Source organism: Arachis duranensis, chromosome 8 (assembly GCF_000817695.3).
Source record: "Arachis duranensis cultivar V14167 chromosome 8, aradu.V14167.gnm2.J7QH, whole genome shotgun sequence".
Taxonomy (NCBI): domain Eukaryota; kingdom Viridiplantae; phylum Streptophyta; class Magnoliopsida; order Fabales; family Fabaceae; genus Arachis; species Arachis duranensis.
Window position 1 is genome coordinate 31,568,955 of NC_029779.3, and position 6,934 is coordinate 31,575,888.

Genomic DNA, 6,934 nt, shown 5'->3' on the forward strand with positions numbered 1-6,934 from the left:
TTCATTTTTGAGTTAATTAAATCGCAGTCCATTATGTAATTTTGATTCATTTCTGAGTTAATTGTGTCGCAATCATTATTATATAATTTTGGTTCATTTTTGAGTAAATTAAAGTGCATTTAGACTCGTTGTCATGCACAATTCAAAACTCTTTCTCCTCATCTTCTACTGTTTCTTCTTCTTTTTCATCTTTTTCTTCTTCATCTTCACATTCTTATTTTATTTTCTCAAAATTCTTTTTTATTTACTCTTTTAAAAGGAATAAAACCAAGAAAAAGAGAAGAAAATATCAAACGAAAAGAAGAAAAAACATATTAATGATGTTGTCTAATCCAAAATTAATTTTGGATGTGCTTTTGTTCATGATTCGGTCTTGTTTGTGTGCTTATTTTCGAACTGAATTTATGTATCGCAATCATTGTGGTAAATTTCAGTTCATTCCTTAGTTAATTGTGTCGCAATTGTTATGTAATTTCGGTTCATTTCTGAGTTAATTGTGTCGTAATTATTATATAACTTTGGTTCATTTTTGAGTGAATTAAGGTGCATTTGGATTTGTTGTCCTGCACAATTCAAAACTCATTCTCCTCTTCCTCTTTCACTTTTTTAAGCAATAACAGCAGTAACAAAAGAATGATAATGAAAAAAAATGTGAAGAAGAAGAAGAAAAAGGAGAAGAAGAAGGAGAAGGAGAAAGAGTATGAAGAGAAGGAGAAAGAGCAGGAAGAGTAGAAGGAAGAGAAGGATCAGAGGAACGCGAAGAAGAAGACGATGACTACGACGATAACATGAATAGTGTATGCGCGTGTAATTATGTTTTTTTAATGAGAGTGATTTTTGTTGGTATTGAATCTATTTAATTAGCCTTGGATAACAATATTGCTTGGATGTATAGTAGATTTATAAATTAAACTGGTTGACTTTTTATCCCTTTATACAACCGTAATCTAAAAAAAGGTGCATTTTCTTTTAGGTATAATAAGTAAGCGTATAAATATCCAAGTTTTATAAGAATCTACCCATTATAAATAATTATTATATCTAGAATTATATCGTTTTTTATAATATGAAAAGTTTATTGGTTTTTTAATAGAAATATGCATTTTTAGAGTATTTGTAGGTTGATAGATGTATTAAATGAACAGCTTCAACGTATGAGGAATATGCTGACTTAGCACGTGAGGGGCGTGTTAACAACATGTTGTTCTGTGATTCAATGGCATACAACACGTGGTCTGCATGTTGAGTGTTTTCTCTATATAAAACAAAGTTCGGTACTATTTTATTACAAAGAGAAGAGCTCTTTGAGTGTGTGTTCTAGTATGATGGAAAGTATCGCAAATTTGGTAGTATATCACAATGGTGAGATTATATGGAATACTCATGAGGGAGTGAGCTTTGCGTATGAAAATCCTTTTTCGTTTGTAGTTTTATGCACCATGATGTTCATGGAGTTTTAAAACAATCTCTGTCAAAGCATGGAGAACGATATATTGAGGAGAGTGAGCAGTATTCTATACTGAAATTTCGTTATAATTTTTGGTGTTCTAATATAATTTGATATTATTTTAATCATTGACAAAGCGAGTATGCAAAATATGTTCTATATTCACCGGCAGACTCAGGTGCGACAGCCAAAGATTGAGTTGTATGTTGAGTTTGAAAATGTAGAAGCAGATGGGATTCAAAATGATTCAGATATAGAGGATGATAAAGATGAAGTGTACGAAGGAATGAACAATGATAGCAAAGAGGACTTCGAAGCTACTTGTGAAGCCGACAATGAAGATAAGGATGGTGATGTGGGAGGTGAGGCAGCAGTGGAGAATGTAATGGTTCCTCCCGCAATTAGTCAACCGATGGACGTTTCATCTTTTATGCGTAACTAAGATCTTGACGCCATGCATGCTCTGAAATTTCTTGAATATGCAAATATAAGTATGTGATGAGTGAATAATACGTTTTTTTCTTAATTTATATTTTGGATTGATCAATGAGTGATGATTTTTATTTTGTGTATGTGTTGCTGATCCTGAAGACGGGAAGTTCAAAATCAAAATAGAATATAGTTCTAGAAAGTCGGTCGTCACAACAATTAGAAGTTACACTATCTCTAGATGAGTCAACTACAATGTGTATGAGTATGAGCCACAGACGTTCTATGCAAAATATAAGACATATGGGTATGGGTGCGACTAGCTTATACGAGCCAGCTTGATACGAAAAAAGGTTGTTGGGAGATACGTAGATATAACGGCAGGCACACATGCACCATGGGAACGATTTCACAGGATCATTCTAAGTTGGATTCAGACACAGTTGTTGAGGCTATAAGGCCATTGGTTGAGACCGATTCATCCATCAAGGTGAAATCTATAATTACAGAAGTTCAATCAAGGTTTAACTACACCATCAGTTACCTGAAAATGCTTGATTGGTAAAGCAGAAGTCCATAGCAAAGTTTTCGGTGATTGAAAAGATTCTCACCAAGCTTTACCATGGTGGTTTTCGGTCGTGGTTTGGAAGATGCCTAACTCAATTGTCCAAATAGAAATACGATCCTTGTATAACGGAAGTGAGGAGGCGGATAGTGTCAGGATACTTCACCGCGTATTTTGGAGTTTCAATCCATGCATTAGAATGTTCAGGCATTGCAAGCTTGTAGTTCAGGTTGACAGCACACACCTTTACGAAAAATACAAATTAAAAAATGTGCACTTTTAGTTGATGTTGCATAATATAAGTATTCTTCATGTGCCTATCGCTTTTGTCCTCGTAGAGAGGGAGTCAACTGATGCGTGACACTTTTTTGTTAATAAAATAATTATATTATAACAAAATATTAAAAAAATTTATATGATCATATTTATATTATTTCTTTGTTTATTAATAATTAAATAACATAATAATATTAAATACAAACAAAAATAATAATATTAAAATAACAATGCTATATCATGATGTTAACACAAAAAAATTAATATCAATTAAAATTAAAAAAAATTAAATTGCAAAAAAGGCAAATTTATCAACTTACGTATTTGGATGATCCAAATAATTGATAATATATTCTTTGCGTGCCGTATAATTACGTATTATTTTTTATTAATACAATTTGATAATTTTTTATGTATAATCACTCTTTTTTTTATCACACTACTAACCCTCTTCTTCTTCTCTCTTCTCTAAAACAGATATATGATGGGTGAGAGTTGAACACTATTTAAAGAATTTTATCCCTGCGTTATTAGTTTTCGGTGGAAGAAACTGTACCTTACATGCAGACCAGCTTCAGCACGTCTTCTACGTGTTGAAAGAGCATCTACAACTCTTCGAAAATGTGTGTGAATTTCTGAAAAAGCTGAGAGAAATCTCTAACTTCGCGTATTGGCAAAGTGTTTCTATGTCTGTGGCGAATCATCTTTGATGACGCTGACGATGCTATTACACCACACTCTCCGAGTGTTGGCAACGTGCTGACAAGCCTGTTGCACTATGCTTTCCCATATGTTGAGAGCCGCATTTACAAATTAGCAAAACATTTCCAATATCAATATTGGATAAATACATCATACTGCATTTCATATGAAAAATGAATTCCGTAAACAAGTAATATTTGCTAAAATATATAAAGAGATATATTATAAAAGAGTCCCGCTAGGGAGACAATGAGGTATCTATACAATATGTACAATGGGTTATTTATTTGGCCCAATATGTATTAATAATGTAAATTAAATATAATTATCCCTAATTTTTAGTTGCCTGTTCACTTTTGTGATATCTACGCCCCAATTTACCCCAAATTCTTTCACATAAACCATTCATCACCCACCGTTACCCTACCCTCCAAAAAATCCCATTGTTTGTTCCGCAGAAAATCCCCCTTTCTCTGCCGCCCCACCGTGTGCACAGCAATCTGCATCCCACCGTTTTGTTTTTGCGCGATATGTAGCCTCCGTTCCTGCCGATTGGAACTGTTGCACTCCGCTCCTCGCACCAACGCCCTCGCCGAAAGAACCTCCGTCACTCCTCACGCGGCCGAACATCCGTGACTTGCAACTGTCATCGTCGCCGACGTGAGTTGCAGCCCGAAGCCCTCGCTCGCGTCATTTCAGCGCCAGCCTGCTGCCTGAGTCTTGTTGAATTACTCGAAGAATAAATATTCATGAAAACTGAGAAAGTGAACATCCAAAATCATACAAAAACTGAGAAAGTGTGCAATTTGTCTTTCTTCTCTTATATTTTTTAAATTGCTCACATCCCAAGGACTCAGTTGAGAAATTCTGCACTGTTGAATCTTCCAAGGACACATCACCTTCTACAGCATACTCAACAAATTCTTCCATCTCTGACTTTGAAGAAGAATGAAAGATATGCGTAGAAGAATTCTTCTTGTTATGGCGAGCTATCATTTGTTGCACCTACTCCCAGTCAATGGCCAATTTGACTAAATTGTCCATGGTTGTGTAACGGTAACGTTGGACTTCATCTGCAAGTTCTTCACGTAATCCAAACAAAAATCGGTCCTTAAGAACCTCAGGACTCCTTTTAATATTAGCCATGTCCATCAAATATAGAAACTCCTTATGGTATTCCATCACTGATTGTGAGCCTTGTTGTAATGTAAAAAATTTTCCAAAAATGTATTGTGGTATGATGATGGTACAAACTGCCTCCTCATGATTTTCTTCATCTTCTCCCCGCTGCTAATTGGGCGCTTTCCGTACCGTCTTCTAGATCTTCCTAATTCAGTCCACCATATACGGGCAGCATTGGAAAAATTGGCTTGTACCAGTTGAATCTTCTTTTCCTCTAAAAGGATGCAATTTGCAAAAATCGATTCTACCTTCCTTTCCCATCTGAAATACGCTTCAGGATCATTCCTCCCTTTGAATGTAGGGATTTGAAACTGAGAACTCTTTTTCGTATATGAGCTTCCTTCATCATCACTATCGTAATACTCAATCATTTTTTTATTATTTTTTTTATTTTTTTCAGACACTAACTTAAAGATAGGATAAATGCAAAAACAAAATTAAAAAAGGAATTTTTTCGTCTTTTTACTCTAACGTGAATTTACAGAAATTAAAAAAAAACAAAGAGACTAAACAAGACCCATAGAACGTGTAGATAAATAAGAATTTACCTACGATCTGTAACTGATACCGAATGATAAGGAAAACAACAGGATAGATAAGGGGTATTTTTTCCTACTAGACCTCTAAAAAACCTGTTCTTAGCAATCTAGGTCACTGGAAGGGTTTTTCCTACTAGACCTTCAAAGAACCTGTCCTTGACAACCTAGATCATAGGGATGAAAATTGAATCACTCAATTTTCTCCATGCAACAAGCTAAGCAAATCACTAAAAATGTGCATAAAACACTAAAAAAATTTTATTAATCAAAAGTTATTTAAATTGTCTCACTAAAGGTGTTTAAATAGGCACCTAACAAACTAACTAAAAGATAAGATAACTAATTTAAATCAGATTTGATTTTATTAGATTAGCTCAGAATTGATTTAAATTTTAAAATCCTAAAGATATAATAACTAATTTAAATCAGATTTGATCTTATTAGATTAGATCAGATTTGATTTTAATTTTAAAATTCCTAAAAATACTACTAAGCAAATAAGAAGTAATTCAAATCTTCCAACAAACTTTAACAACAAAACAAACTAACATAAATGCCTAAAAATTCGAAAATTAATAATAAATTATGTCTCCCATTGAATTTGAAAAGTATTATTGGGCTTCTTGCTGTCCTGACTTAGTCCAATGGGCCTTATGAGTTGTCGCCCTTTCAGCATCACTGTTTTTGAGACGGACTCTTGATCTTCTTGATGTCCAAGACTGATATGGTACAATTCTTCTAGTATTCAAATATTTGAATATGATAAGATTATCATTCCGCCCCTTAACTCCAAAATGATGAAAATACCCTCTTGACCATATATCATTACTTTTTTGGAACTTCAATGTTCTTTATATGATCAAGTTGCAGGTAAATGACGAATATAGCCTTCTAATAAAGAAGGAAAAAGACAAAATATAATGACTCTACAAAAAACTAAGTGTTGAAATGAAACGCTAGGTGAACTTCAGGGTAGTTTTTTTAAGGTGGTTGAACAAAAATAATTGTATAAAAAATTTTAGGAGTTAATATTTTTTTATTTTTGTCTTATTTTTAAATTAATATTATCTAATATATTTTTCTTTTATGAGGTATTAATGGATCAAAATCTTTTTAGTGGGTGGACTAAGTGTAAAACATTTTTCTATTATATATAGAGACAAATTTAAAAATATTATCATGAGAAGTTAATAACATATATAATATTAAAAAATTATGCAAAAATTATATAATATAAAATGTATTACAAAAATATACTGATAAAGAATATATTTTAAAGTACAAAAATTATGTATATACTTTTTATTAATGAAGTGGTCGATTTTTCGTATTATAAAATTCATCGATAATAGAATTTGTGTGAAATTTTCAATAATTTTCTTTTCAATATAATTAAAAGACAATTAGTAAGAAATTTATTTTTTATTTTATTTATGAATTATTCTTCACAATATTTATAGTTGAAAAAGATATCTCAATTGTAATAGTTGAAATAGAAGAACGCTCACAAAAAAAATTCATTTTATAAGATTTGAAAATTTTTATTTAATTAAAAAATATTAATAATAATATCTGTTCAATTTTTTTAATATTGTTACTTACTTTTTTAGATATTAAAAATTATTAATATTTAGATTAGACTGAATTTTTATTTATTAGACTAAATACTAATCTTTTTTTAGAAAAAATTGGGACTGAGATCTCCACTTACTTCTGTATTATATATCATTTTGTTTGAGAAATTAAAAGAAAAATAAAACTCTTATTCGTTGGAATATTTTTTTTTTTCGTATG